This window comes from Nycticebus coucang, chromosome 12 (assembly GCF_027406575.1).
Source record: "Nycticebus coucang isolate mNycCou1 chromosome 12, mNycCou1.pri, whole genome shotgun sequence".
In the NCBI taxonomy this organism is placed as follows: Eukaryota; Metazoa; Chordata; class Mammalia; order Primates; family Lorisidae; genus Nycticebus; species Nycticebus coucang.
The window spans coordinates 49,127,200-49,142,825 of record NC_069791.1 but is presented as its reverse complement, the minus strand read 5'-3'; positions in this window follow the sequence as shown (position 1 = coordinate 49,142,825).

Sequence of the window (15,626 nt, the reverse complement as noted above, 5' to 3'; positions counted from 1 at the left end):
ATCCGGTAAGAGTCGATTTTTGTTAGAGGTGAAAGGTGTGGGTCCAGTTTCAGTCTTCTACAAGTCACCAGCCAATTCTCCCAGCACTATTGCTTAAATAGGGAATCTTTCCCCCAATTTGTATTTTTGATGGGATTATCAAAGTTCAAATGACAAGTGTCTGGGTTCATCTCTTGGTTCTCAAGTCTGTTCCATACATCTACCTCTCTATTTTTGTGCCAATACCATGCTGTTTTGATCACTATAGATTTATAGTATAGTTTGAAGTCTGGTAGCATGATTCCTCCTGATTTGTTTTTATTTCTGAGTAATGTCTTAGCGATTTGAGGTTTTTTCTGGTTCCATATAAAATGAAGTACTATATTTTCCAGATCTTTAAAGTATGACAGTGGTGCTTTCATAAGGATTGCATTAAATTTATATATTGCTTTGGGTAATACAAAAATTTTAACAATGTTGATTCTTCTTAGCTATGAGCATGGTATGTTTTTCCATTTGTTAACATCTTTAGCTACTTCTTTTCTCAGAGATTCATAATTCTCTTTATAGAGATCTTTCATGTCCTTTGTTAGGTAAATTCCAAAATATTTCATCTTCTTTGGCACTACTGTAAAGGGAATAGAGTCCTTGACTGTTTTTTCAGCTTGACTATTGGTATATATAAAAGCTACTCAGTTGTATTGATTTTGTACCTTGAGACGCTACTGTATTCTTTGATCACTTCTAAGAGTTTTGTGGTCTAGTCCCTGGAGTTTTCCAGGTATAAAATCATATCATCTGTGAAGAATGAAAGTTTGATCTCCTCTGACTCTATTTGTATACCCTTGATTGCCTTCTCTTGCCTGATTGCGATGGCTAAGACTTCCATTACAATGTTAAAAAGCAGTGGAGACAATGGGCAACGTTGCCTGGTTCATGATCTGAGTGGAAATGTTTTCAATTTTACTCCATTCAGTATGATATTGGCTGTGGGTTTACTATAGATGGCCTCTATCAGTTTAGGAAAAGTCCCTTCTATACCTGTTTTTGTAAGTGTTCTTATCATGAAAGGATGCTGAATATTGTCAAAAGTTTTTCTGCATCTATTGAGAGAATGTGGCTTTGTTTTTTGTTTGTTTATGTGATGTATTATATTTATAGATTTACATATATTGAACCAACCTTGAGACCCTGGGATGAAACCCACTTGGTCATGGTGTATAATTCATTTGATGTTTTGCTGGATTCCGTTTGCTAGGATCTTGTTGAATATTTTTGCATCTACATTCATTAAAGATATTGGTCTCTAGTTTTCTTGTTGGATCTTTTCCAGGTTTAGGGATCAAAGTGATATTTGCTTCATAGAATGTGTTGGGAAGTATTCCATCTTTTTTGATGTTTTGGAAAAGGTTTAGTAATATATGTACTAGTTCCTCTTTGAAGGTTTGGTAGAATTCTGATGTGAAGCCATCTGGTCCCAGACTTTTCTCTTTTGGGAGATTTCGTATAGTTGATTCTATTTCAGTACTTGATACAGCTCTGTTCAGCATTTCCAATTCTTACTGATTAAGCCTAGGAAGTTGGCATGCTTTCAAGTATTTGTCACTTTCTTTTAGATTTTTATATTTCTGAGAATAAAGTTTTTTGTAGTATTCATTAAGGATTTTTTGAATTTCTGAGGTGTCTGTTGTTATTTTGCCTTTGTCATTTCTGATTGATGATATTATGGACTTAAGTTTCTATTTTTGGTTATGTTGGCCAAAGGTTTATCAATTTTGGTGAGTTTTTCAAAACACCAACTTTTTGATTCATTGATCTTTTGAATAATTCTTTTGTTTCTGATTTCATTTAATTCTGTTCTGATTTTAGTTACTTCTTTTGTTCTGCTGGGTTTGGGGTTGGAATGTTCTTCCTTTACCAGTTGCTTAAGATGTCCCATTAAATTATTGACTTCCTCTCTTTCCGTTCTCTTCCAATGCTATAAATTTCCCTCTTAGGACTGACCATGCAGTATCCCACAGGTTCTGATAATTCATATCTTCGTTATTGTTTTGTTCCAAAAATTTGGCAATTTCCTTTTTAATCTCATCTATGACCCAGCTATCATTCAGCATAAGGTTAGTTTCCATGTCTTTGTATGATTATGCAGATACCTGTTATTGGTGAGTACAACTTTTATTGTGTGATGATCCAAGAAAATACAAGGAATGATTTCTATACTTTTAAATATGCTGAGGTTAGCCTTGTGACTTAAGATGTGATCAATTTTGGAGGACGTTCCACGGGCTGATGAGAAGAATGTGTATACAGTTTTGTTAACATGAAATGTTCTGTAGATGTCTGTTAAATTCAATTGTTGTATGGTGAAGTTTCAGTCCAAAATTTCTTTGCTTAGTTTCTTATTGGAGGATCTATCCAACACTGCCAAAGAGGTGCTAAAATCTCCAAGTATTGTGGTGCTGGAAGATATTAAACTGCTCATGTCTATTCAGGTCTCCCTTATAAATTGAGGAGCATTTTGGTTGGGCACATAAATGTTAATAATTGACATTTCATCATGTTGAGAGTTTCCTTTAACAAATATGAAGTGACCATCCCTGTCTTTCCTCACTTTCATTGGTTTAAAGCCTAGTGTATCTGCAAATAAAATTGCCATTCCTGCTTTTTTCTGATCCATTTGCCTGGATTACAGATGCCCATCCCTTCACCCTGAGTCTATATTTATCCTTTAAGGTAAGATGAGATTCTTATATGCAGAAGATATCTGGCCTGAGTTTTTGTATCCAGTCAGCCAACCCGTGCCTCTGAAGAGGACAGTTTAAGCCTTTCACATTATTTGGGAGTATTGATAAGCCTGATAGTACTTTGGGTGTCAAATTTTTTGAAAGTCCAGTGAACATTTTGAATCTTTTCACCACTGTGGAAACTGGGTTTTAGTCAAGAATTTCAGAGTGAGTTCGAATGTTCAAATGAGGCGAATGTTTGCTGTTTTGGAGTGGTCCCACAGTTTTCTCAGGGAATGATCCATTTTTACTCTCCACTTCTCTTCCTCTTTGAGCATTTGGGAGCATTCAAAAGCTTTGTCTTCAATGTCAGCAATCCTTTCTTCTACTTGCTCCATTCTGTTACTGAGGGATTGTATTGTGTTTCTCAGATATTTGAGGGCTGCAAGTTCTTGCCTCAATGTGTCAAAATCTTTGGTAATTTTGTCTTTGAATTCATTGAATTCTTGAGACAACTTTTGAATTGCTCCTTGAATTTCTAATCCCATCTTTACCTCCATTCTGTTAAATCTTATTTGCAATCCAAATTCTGAATTCGATTTCTGACTTGTCAGCCATTTGTTTATGAATGGGATCTTCTGTTTTGTCTCCTTTGTCATTCCTTGGGGGATTTGATTTACTCTGATTATTCATGTTGCCAGAGTTTTTCCACTGATTCCACCCCACAATTATTTTTCACCATTTGGCTAGAGAAGCTGGCAAGGTGAAATTGAAGTGAGGGCTCCTGGAGTTGTAGTTAATCAGCCTTTTATAAAAGTCTGGGACTGGTAATTGTGGCTTTTCCCTTAGAGCTTTACAAAGGTCCCATTCAGAACTACTGCCTGAAACTCTGAGCACCTGCTTAGTATGGTGGGCCTAGATGGCACCGACTGTATTCAGCTAGTCTCTGTCCAACCCTAGTGAATCAATGGCTTTGAGCTGAAATCTCAGCTGTGGAGATATATAAGCAACTAAGACACCCTGCCTCCCCACAGGCGACAGCTCGAAGGGGAGAATCCCACACTCCCACAACAACACAACCAGAGTACAACCTTCATGGGTTCCTGGGTGATTGTCCCAGGTCAAGAGTTCCAAACCAATTGTCCTGGTTGACACAAACACCAATCAGGTGGGAGAGTTCAAAAGGTCTTCAGCATCTAGGTCCACTGGCAGCTCAGTTTGACCCCGGAGGGAGGGACCATGGAGCTGCAACCACTATTAGGAGCAGCACTGCCACAGTTGGGGGTGGCACCACTGGTCTGGGGTACTGCTGTGTGCAGGTTGCAGCAGCCTGCAGGGAGATGGAGGGCATTGCCACTAGCCACAAGGGTTACAGGAGCCAGGTGGGGAACCGGAGGGCACAGCCGCTGGCTCCAAGCCTCAGGCTGCAGGAGCCGGGCTGGGAGCTAGAGGGCAGAAACTCCCGCCATGGGCCACAGATCACGGGAACCAGGGGAGTTGCTGTTGCCAATTGCAGGAGCCCAGCAGGGAGCTAAGCTGCCCACCACGGGATGCCAAGCCGGGGAGCCAGTGGGCCATGGTCGCATAGCATGGGACCCAAGCAATGCTCTTTCCAACACAGGGCAAGTCTCTCACCCCTTGTGTCTCCCAACCTCTATTAAAATTATAGTTTCAGCGCAACTGTCCCCCAGCTCATAAGGTGCCCCACCCTAGCAAAAATCTGCCAAATGCTCTGGATTTTGCAGGGTTTAGTCTTTCAGACCACCAGGAGAGGGGAGAGGGGTAGATTGGGAGTTCACGAAGGTAGGGAGAATATTAGATCAACTTTTGGTCCAGGCAAGAGTCTGCCTGGGCTTTCAGCAGTATGTCTCTGTAGAGGGAGTCCTGGCCCTCAGTCATTCTCTCCCCCTTGGTAAAACAAAAGGTCCTCTGTTCTTAAAGGTCCTCTGTTCTTTACTCTCCTCCAGCCACTCTCTTGGGGGGTGGAGGGGAAGGATTCCCATCCTCTTTGGGGTGGGTTTTGTACCTGAAATTTGTTTCCTTGGAGTCCCAGCTTGTTGTAGCAGGGGTGATGTGAACCTATCAATCTCTCTCAGCTCAGCTCCCAATCTTCTGCTTTATTGGGTTATTTCTGGCCATTATTTCTCCCTCTAGAAAGGAGCCTCTGCCAAAAGCTGGCTTCAGTTGGCCATCTTGCTTCCCTGCCCTCGAATTCCTTACTTCTAATCAACATTAAAACAATCTCTGAATTAGAAAATATTATATCTATGTTTTCTCAATAAGAACACATTTTGTGTCTCTTTCACAATACTACACCTCTATACCAGAATTTCTTCTTCAGTAGGTCCTTGATCTCAGGGATTAGAAGAACGCATCCACAGACCACAGATCAGTGGTAAGACAGGTTTTATATTACAGAAAAGAACACAGAGAAAAAGCGCCACAGCTCATAGCCGAGGTAAAAACCCAAGTGGGAAAAATCTCTCTCTGGGTCTGTCTAAGGGTATATTTATAGGCTAACAAATGAATGGATACAATCCCTTGTTTTAGACCTAGAAAACTTACATGAAATTGACCAGACCTGGGTAGGGGGAGGGAGACAGAGGCCTGGGCAGAGACTATGGGTGCTCCTTGAGCTGGAAATGTGGAGGTGTTCCCCCAGCAGTTGTCTGGCCCCTCTGGCTGCTGGAGCCTCCTGCAGGCCCACCCCCCTCTTCCAACCTGCTGTTTCCTCTGCAGCCTGCCTCAGCACCAACACCGTTAGGGTGAAATGGAGATCCTCCCCTAAGATCTGGACTAGCTGGCTGGGGCTCCACCCACCCTGTATCACTTCTACATACATACCTGATGTAAAGACCACATGCATCAACCAGAATTTCTATCCCTAAAAACTTTAAACTTCAACAAAAAATCAAAGAAGCTGGAAACTTTGAATTATCCTTTACAGACATCTATTTTGTTTGTATTTAGCCAAATCATTATTCTATAACCTATGAAAACCAGACATTCACTCTAGTAAGACCCTGAAGTTAAACAGATGAATACTTTTGTCAGTATCTCAGAAAACATAGCTGTTCTCACCATACCAACAACATCAAATATTGGTCCTACTAAGCAAAAATTGCACCCAGAGCAAATTTTTTTTTCCTACAAATTCCAGTCATGAGACACAAAAGAAAATAAGCCTTTTTTCTTTAGATCCATTAGCTTGTTCATTCTAGTTGCTGAGGAGGCATCCCAGCTGGGAGTCCCCTATGAGACCTACTGTCACAGGGTTTCTTTTAGACACAGGGTTTACATAAACCCCTAAGCCTAGCAGAGAACTAATAAGAACAAAATTTCTACTCTCCCTTTTTCTCTAAGAAAATCAACAAGGCAATGGTGGACAGATCTTGCAATGTTAAGGTTGGTGAAGCTGAGAAGGCGCAAAGGCTAGCAGAGAAAAGGTAGAACACAGCAAAACAAGTGTTGCAGCGTACATATGAGAGCTTTTCCCAGTAGAAGAAAGGTCGACTGGGAAGCCCCAGAAAAGGAGTGAGGAAAGACTTGATCAGAGAAGCTGTGGCATGCACAGGAGCTTGTAACTTATCTACCACTGTCAGGGTGGAGATAGAGGAGAGAAATAGAGGTTCTGAAAACTCAGGGGACCAAACACGGGAAGGAAGGTGACATAGAAGACAGTGCCACTTTGTCACACTGTCAAAGCAGCCTCCAATGCATACACAAAGCAGCCACCAACAAACGCACAAAGAAGCCTCCAACAAACTCACATCACTTTGTCATCTTACTTTACTTGAGCTAAAAGGGGTTCCCAAAGGCAGTAACAGCTCCCAAGTTTGGGCATCAAATGTTAGATTTGTGAAGTATTTCCTGGTCCCTCAATTCCCAGTGTAAAGAATGAGCACTGATACTGAGTTGAGCCCATGACAGAGTGATCACAGATACACAGCAGTCGCACACATGACATTCATTCTCCATGGATGGAGAAAGACCCTGAAGTCTGAGCACACACTGTCTTTTATGTGCTCAATAGTTTGTCCTGCCTTTCTTATTGCAGGAGTGGTTGCTATTTCCTGCCTGTGGAATGACTACAGATTGGGGTTATATAACACATCACTTATCAGCTTACATACAGTTTAGATTACATAACAGTTGTCTTTCTGCCCAAGCCTCCTCTCAGATCCTTCTTGAAACTTCACCCTTGCTGTGCTGATTAGATGTAAATGAGACTTATCTCAGTTAAAGGTCTCTAGGAGCTCCACACTGTGTATGTTCCCACTAGGGAACAGTTTCTAGCTGCTACTTGGTTCCTGGGTACAATTCAGTTCCTGCTCTCCACCCTTCCTTGCCATCTATTTACCCTCAGCCTAAGAGTATCCATTATAAACATAGATACAAAAATCCTCAATGAAATACTAGCAACAAAATAAATAAATAAATGGGAATTAATCAATTAAAAAAGATGCTTCCCAGCAAAGGGAATAGTTACCAAAGTGAATAGACAACCGACAGAATGTGAGAAAATATTTCCCAAACATATTTGTGAAAGAGGACTAATACATGGAATCTACAAAATAGTCAAGAAATTCAAGAAGAAAAAAAACAAACAATCCTATCACAAGTTTTTCAAAAGGAAATGGATCCCATTTACTAATATTTATTGTTGCCATGATTATCACTGGGGTCTTAGTCATAATTTTTTCGAATAGGTGAATAAATAGAAAATTTTTTTCTACATTTTCCTCTAGAATTCTCATGATTTTATGATTTCATTCCTTAGGTACAAGTCTTTTTTTTTTTTTTTGAGACCATCGACTATGTCACCCACTGCTAGAGTGCTATGGCATCACAGCTCACAGCAACCTCAAACTCTTGGGCTTAAGCGGTTCTCTTGCCTCTGCCTCCCAAGTAGATGGGACTACAGGTGCCCACCACAATGCCCAGCTATTTTGTTGTTGTTGTTGTTGTTGTAGTTGTCATTGTTGTTTAGAAGGCCTGGGCCAGGTTCAAACCTGCCAACCCCAGTGTATGTGGCCAGCACCCTAACCACTGAGCTATGGGTGCTGAACCTAGATCCAAGACTTTTATCTATCTTGAATTAATACTTCTGAGTAGTGAGAGGTAGTGGTACTGTTTCATTCTTTTGTGGGTAACTATCCAATTTTCCCACAGCTGTTTTTTACATAAGGTATCTTTTTCTCATTGTATATCATTTTCTGCCTTGTCAAATATCAGTCGGTTTTAGGTAAATGGTTTTATATCTGGGTTTTCTGTTGCATTGGTCTATGTCTCTGTTTTGGTGCAAAAGCCATCCTGTTTTGGTTTCCATAACCTTGTTGTATAATTTGAAATGTGGTAGTGTGATGTGTCCAGATTTGTTCTTTTTGCTTAAGATTGCTTCGTCTATTCAGACTCTTTTCTGGTTCCAAATGAAGTGTAGAATGATTTTCTGTAAATCTGTTATGATGTTGGTAATTTGATAAGAATGTCATTGATTTTTGTAAATAATTTTTAAAATGTTCATTCTACCTACCCATGAGTATGATATATTTTTCCATTTGTTTATATCTTGCATTTTCTTCCTCAGGATTCCATAGTTCTCTTTGTTAAGATCTTTTACCTCCTTGGTTAAGTATATTCTTAGGTACTTTCTTACAGCTATTGTGAGTGACACTGAGTCTTCAGTTTGACTCTTGACTATTACTAGTGTATAGGAATTATACTAATCTATGTACATTGATTTTGTATCCTGAGGCTTTGCTGAATTTATTCATCCATAACTGATACAGTGTTCCCCCATTCAAACTGGACAAGGACCACCACCACTCTCCCATTTTCCAAGCTTAAGCAAACAGAATTTTTCTCTCCAAACTTCACTCTCTGAATATTCCTGCCACTTTTTCCCAGAGCAGGAGGAATTGCATTCATTTGTTAATAACCTCATTCAGTCACTAATCAACATTAAAGTCTGCATGTCCTGGCCAACTGTAATTCCCCAAATGGAATAGAGCTCCTAGAGGGGGTTTCCCACTTAGGTCTCCCCACCTCTGCCAGAGGCTCTGGTGACTTTTCTTCCTTCTATTCCATTCTAATAAATCCAACCTTATCACTGATCTCTGTGGTTTGTGGGTTCATTTTTCGAATCTCTGAGATCAAGGTTCTACTGCAGGAAGAAATTCTGGAAAGATTACACAAAACTCTGGGGTTTTCTATATACAAGATCTTATCACCAGAAAAGAGTGATAGTTAGATATCCCCTTTTCTGATTTAGAAACCCTTAATTTCCTTCTGCAGCCTGATTGCTCTGGCTAGGACTCAAGCACTGTGTTGAATAGAAATTGTAAGAGTGGACATCCTTGTCATATTCCATTTCTTAAGGGGAATGCTTTCAACTTTTTCCAAATCAGTATGATGTTGGGTTTCACATATATGGCTTTATAATTCTGAGAAATGTTCCTTCTATGCTTAGTTTTTATCATGAAAGGGTGTGGATTCTGTTGAATACTTTTCCTGCATCTTTTATGGTAATCTTATCTTTATTTTTGCTTCTGTTTATGTGGTGAATCACATTTATTTATTTACGTATCTATAACCATCCTGTTTCCCTGGAGGGAAGTGCACTTCATTCAGGTGTCCTTTTTTTCTATTGATGGTTCTGTTGAATTCAGTTTGCTAGTACTTTATTGAGGATTTTTGTATCCATGTTTATAAGGAATGTCTATAGTTTTTTGTTCTGTCCTTTCCTGGCTCTGCTATCAAGATGATATTGACTTCATACACAAAAAAGCACAACCTGCAGAATGGGAAAAAAGTATTTGCAAGCTACCTATCTGATACATAGTTAGCATTCTGAATTTATACGGAACTTATGCAAATTAGCAATAAAGGGAAAAAACTGTTAAAATTGGGCCAAAGACATGAAGAGAATCTTCTCAAAAGAAGAAAGACAAATGGCCAATAAATGTATAAAAAAATGATCAGTGTCATTAATCATTAGGAAAATGCAAATTAAAAAACACAATGAGATAATACCTTAGTCCATAGAATGGCTTTTATTAAAAAGTCAAAAACAATACATGCTGACATAAATGCAGGGAGAACATAATACTTATACACTATTAATGATGTGGTAAATGTATGGAAAACTGGAGATAACTCAAAGAAACTAAAAGTTGATGTACCATTCAACCCAGAATCTCATTATTGTGCACTTAACAAAAAGAATAGAAGATTTTTCATAAGAAAGACACTTGCACTGAATGTTTATTGAAGCAAAATTAACAATTGCAAGAGTGCAAAGCAAACCCAAGGGCCTATCAATTTATGAGCAGATTAATAAAATGTGACATATGTATACCATGGAGTACTACTCAGTCACAAAAAAAAGATGAATTAATACCTTTTGCAGCAATCTGAATGGAACCGGAGACCATTTTCCTAAATGAAGTATCTCAAGAATGGTTAAAGAAACACCACATGTAGTTGATACTAAATTGGAACTAATAACCACACATGTACACAGAGTAAAGTAAAACTCAGTGAAAATCCACCAGGAGGGAAGAGGAAGTAGAGGAGAAAGAAAAACCTACCTAATTTGGTACAGTGAATACTATTTGGAAGATGGGCTCACCTAAAGCCAGGACTCAGGCATTATACGAGCAATCCATTTTACCTAAAACATTTGTACCCACTTAATATTTTGATGTTTTAAAAAAGAAGATAGACAAATGACTAAGAAATATGTGAAAAATACCAAATACCATTAATTCTCAGAGAAATGCAAATTAAAACTACAAGGAGATACCACCAAATCTTTGTCACTGTGGCAGCCTGGGTTCCCCCAACCATTGCAGGGTCTTCGGTGAGGGCAGCTGACACAAGAAAAGACTCAGATCTATTTATCTCAGATGAAATAACTGATGGGAGACTGTGAGAGGCATACATTATAGCCAGTAGCATCTAGCAAGTGCAACCTCAGCCCATTCTCTCAAAGGTATACTTATTCAGTCAAAAACCATAAATCATATTCAAAGCACAGTGCCCAGAGTAATTATCAACAGAAGAGAAACAAAAGAAAGGAAATCATGCAAGCAAATCATGTGATTACAACATGCACTTTACAAATTGTGGGTAATCTTTAACTTGCCTAAATTGCTTTGGAGATTCCCCTCGATACCTGGGCAGGACTCAGGCAATAGTGATCTTCACTTGCCAAGCATTCCTTTCTCAGCCACTTGATATCAGTCAGGCCATTTGCAGCACCTGGAGGGGCAGGGTTCTGGACTCTGGTCAAACAGGACTGACAGAATGCTAGCCCAGAGCCACTGAGTACCAGACTTCCTGTGTAAATCACCAAGTACTGCTAACCTCAAGTGTGATGTGTGAGCACTTAAGGAGTATGAGGAACCTGGACTGTGGTCAACGACCCTCCAGAAATGCCTGTCCTAAACTACACTACAAACCTAACTCCCACATGTCACGATGGCCTTTATTCAAAAGTAAAAATAGTTATAGAAGCATGCAGAAGATAGGATGCTTATACATATCTGGTGGGACTGCAAATAGTATAAACTCTACAGAAAACAGTATGGAGATTCCCCAAATAAATAAATGTAAAGAGAAGTTATTTTATAAAAAGGCGTATGCACTCAAATGTTTATTGCAGCACAATTCACAATTGCAAAGATGTGGAATCAACCTAAGTGCCCATCAATTCATTTGTGCATACAAAAATACTATTATTCTAAGTGAAGTATCTTAGAAATGGAAACCCAAACACTGTGTGTTCTCATTAATCATTCAAAACCATGGATGGGGAAGGGTGAGAGACTGAAGAAAGGACAGACATGCCTGTGGAGTGCGATGAATATTGTACTGGTTACAGTCACACCAAAAGGCCTGACTCAAGCATGATACAAGGTATCCAGGTAACAAAAACATTTGTACCTCCTTAATAATTTCATTTTCTTAATTTTAAACATTAAAAAATTGGAAAATATATACTGTGTAACAAAATGAAGTAAAAAACTGGTTAATGTAGTGTCATTATGTAAGGCAAAAGTAATTATTGGGAATGCAGTTTAATAATGATTATTTTTCAAAAGTTATATTCTTTAAAATATATATGTACCTAATAATACTATTTCAACATAAAACTTAGAAGAAGTGAATGAATAAATAATCACCATGTAATAAACAATTCTGACTCACTGTTTGTTAGACAGGTACAACAGTGAGCTTGTAGAAGGATTTAAACTAGATAATTAATCATTACAAACATGCACTATGTGCAACACACACACACACACACTCTACACTCATACAGAGCACTCACATTTGTAAATTCTCATGGAAAATTTTCCAAAATATACTTGATCTCATAATTCCAAGCAAGCTAATATGAAATACAGTACTGTGCTCCCAATACAGTGCCGCTAGCTGCTTGGCCAGTGGACACGTGTAATATAGCCTTTCACATTCAATTATAATTAATTTAAAATAAATAACACTTAAAACTAGTTCCTCTATCACACCACCACATTAGAACAAACATGTAGAACATTTTAAGCTTTGCAGAAAATATTCTAATTACAGTCTATTTAAATGGAAGTCTATAGCTAAAAATTTTTACATCTACATGATTTTTAATTGTCAAATTACTAAAGAAAGAGAGAGAAGGAGGGAGGAGTGTGGGGGAAGGGAAGAGCAGAGAGAGGGAAGGAGGAGGGGCATGAGGGGTCACGGTGTGTGACACACCTTTTGGGGGTGGGACACAGTTATAAAAGGGACTTCACCTAACAAATGCAATCAGTGTAAGCTGGTTCTTTGTACCCTCAATGAATCCTCAACAATAAAAAAGAAAAAGAAAGAAAGAGGCAAAAAGTTAAGACAATGTACATTCACCATTTCCATTATATGAATTATGAGTAAAGTAGAGCAAAGTTCTTTCTTGTGAAAAATCGATTGCCTTAAATACATATACTATAAAAACTAAATTCACAAATGGAATTATCTGAACATGCATAATTTTTGGGTTTTTTGTTTGTTTGTTTGTTTGTTTGTTGCAGTTTTTGGCTGGGGCCTGGTTTGAACCCACAACCTCTGGTATATGGGGCTGGTGCCCTCTTTTGAGCCACCGGCACCACCCCATAAAAAATTTTTTTAAGTTGAAATTACATTAAGTCAAGTGGAAGTGAAATAGAAGAAAGGAAATAACAAATAGTATAAAATAATAAGACACAATTAATAGAGAGGGTCAAGAAAACCAGTGATATTTTCATTGAAAACACTTAATAAAATGGATAAAAGATTAATTATTTAAGAAAGTACCTGATAAGGCACAAATATTTTATTTATAAATTAATTGTGGGTATATATTTTGGATATTACAGATAAAAGCAAGTAATGATTCCTCTTATAAATATAATTTACTATACTTTTGAAATAAAAATTCCTAAAAATTCCTAAATTCCACAAATGACCAAAATATAGTAATAAAAGATAACCTGAGTAAGCAATACATGTACTAAACAAATTCAGTTTGTTAAACAAGCATTCCTATAAATATAGTCTACAGACTCATGTCACATCACTAATGAGTAACATTTTAAAATGAAACTCTTACACAAAGGCTTCTGGGACATCAAAAAAGAAATGCTTCCCACCATAGTCTCAATAGCAAGAACTTTCAATTGTATAGCAGTGACTAAAAGCATAATACAATCTCCCTGTGAGCATGGATGAAGAAATAAGTCTTACTTCTAATAATATATATGCACTGATCTTTTTAAAAGGATTAAAAAGATCCCGGAATACAGATTCCCAGAAAAGGATTCCGTATTCTTATAATACAGAATAACCAGGATGAGTTTATCTCAGAAACACAAGACTGGTTTAACATTTAAAAGAAATAAAAATAATGTAGCTTTTACACATTATACAGAGAAAACAAATATAAATGCTGCAAAATGGTAAAAATACAACATTGATTCAATGCAAAATATATTAGAAAATGGAAATATCATAAAATTACTGAAATATGAGAAAGTTATGATAAAAAATTTAAATATGATTGAAATGTTGAAATCTTCTCATCAAAAACAGGAAATAATACATGTATAATATACATAGAACCATTACTGTACTTTCTGCTCATCATTGAAAATAATTTTTTTGTTGTTTTTTTCCTCCTTTTTCTTTTTTTGAGACAGAGTCTCACTTTGTCACTCTGGATAGAGTGCTGCAGCTTTAAAAAGCTGTGGGGGGGAAGTGTGATTATAACAGATAAAATAGTAGTTTGCATCAAAAATCCAGAGAACTCTATACTTGAATTCTAGGATTTAATACACAAAACCAATGAAGTAACTGGATATAAGATCAACATGCAAACCTCAATTGTATTTCTATTTATAGCAACAAAACAAAGAAAATTTTAAAATAAGGATGCTATTTACAAAAGCATAAATGTGAAATAGCTATATTTCTACATGACTTCAATACCAAAAATATAAAATATGACAGAGAGAAATTAAAGAAAACCTAATAGATTTCCGGAAATAGCACAATATTGCTTTGAAAAGTCAACTTTATAAAGAGGCAGTATTTAAATATGACAGCCCCAAACATAATCCCAGGAGAGTTACTTTCAAATATTTTTTATTGAGATGTCATGAAGACTGTATTCATTTAATCCAGTTGGGTATACAAATATGTAAACTTTTAGTACATTTGCAGATTTGCAAAAAAAATCACCTCTGAAGGTTGCAAAATTTTCGTCACCCCAAAAGGAAAAATGTAATTTATGGTCACATCTTATTCCAATCTCCCCTTAGCCTTTAGCAACCACTATTTCACTTCCTCTATGGGTTTTCCTAGTCTTGCTATTTCACATAAACAGACGCTCATAACATGCAACTTTAACAAGGTGACATTCCACACACGCAATGTTTAGCAAAAGAGCCAGACACAAAGGAGATGATATCCTGTTCTTCGTGGTGTGTGTATTATACTGCAAATATTTTTTAATCTTTTCATTTATAAACAAATAATTCATGTTGAATTATTCAATAACTATATTATTTCCATTTCACAAAATATAAAATTGTACAGCAAATCCTAACTCAGGTGCTTTCCTTCTAAAGCTTGTGCTTACAGACATAAAGTTTTGAAGTTCCACATCCATCTGATAGAAGTCTAAGTGAATATAACTCAGCACAGTTACGTTTACCAGGGTTTTTTCCAACTATTCTGCAAAGGAGAAAAATACATATTTCTGTCATACTTTACGGGAACAATCCATGAAATTAGAGCATTTTCCATATAATTTAAGAAAAAAAATTTATGAATACAATTAATAACATTTCAGTGCAATGTTAGTAAGAGTTGCTACAATGAAAACTGAACACAGTAGTCTCCCATGTCTATAAAAGATGTGCTTCAAGGCCACAGTAGATGCCTGAAACCACCTATTTTACTGAATTGTACCATGAACTATGTTTATTCTATACATATATACATGTATGATAGTGTTTTATTTATAAATTAGGTGCTGCCGGGCACGGCTCATGCCTGTAACCCTCACACTTGGGAGGCTAAGGTGGGTGGATTCCCTGAGCACATGGCTTCAAGACCATCCTGAGCCAGAGCTAGATCTCATCTCTAAAATTAGCTGGGCGTTGTGGTGGGCGCCTGAGGTCCCAGCAACTTGGGAGGCTGAGACATGAGGATCACTTGAGCCCAAGAGATTGAGGTTGCCGTGACCTATGCCACGGCATACTACCAAGGGTGACAAAGTGAGACTTTGTCTCAAAAAAAAAAAATATATATATATGTGTATATATGTATATATAAATTAGGCACAGGAAAGGATTAAAAACAACTAATAGAACAAAACAACATTCCAGCATCACTAATCTTTGCCTTTGG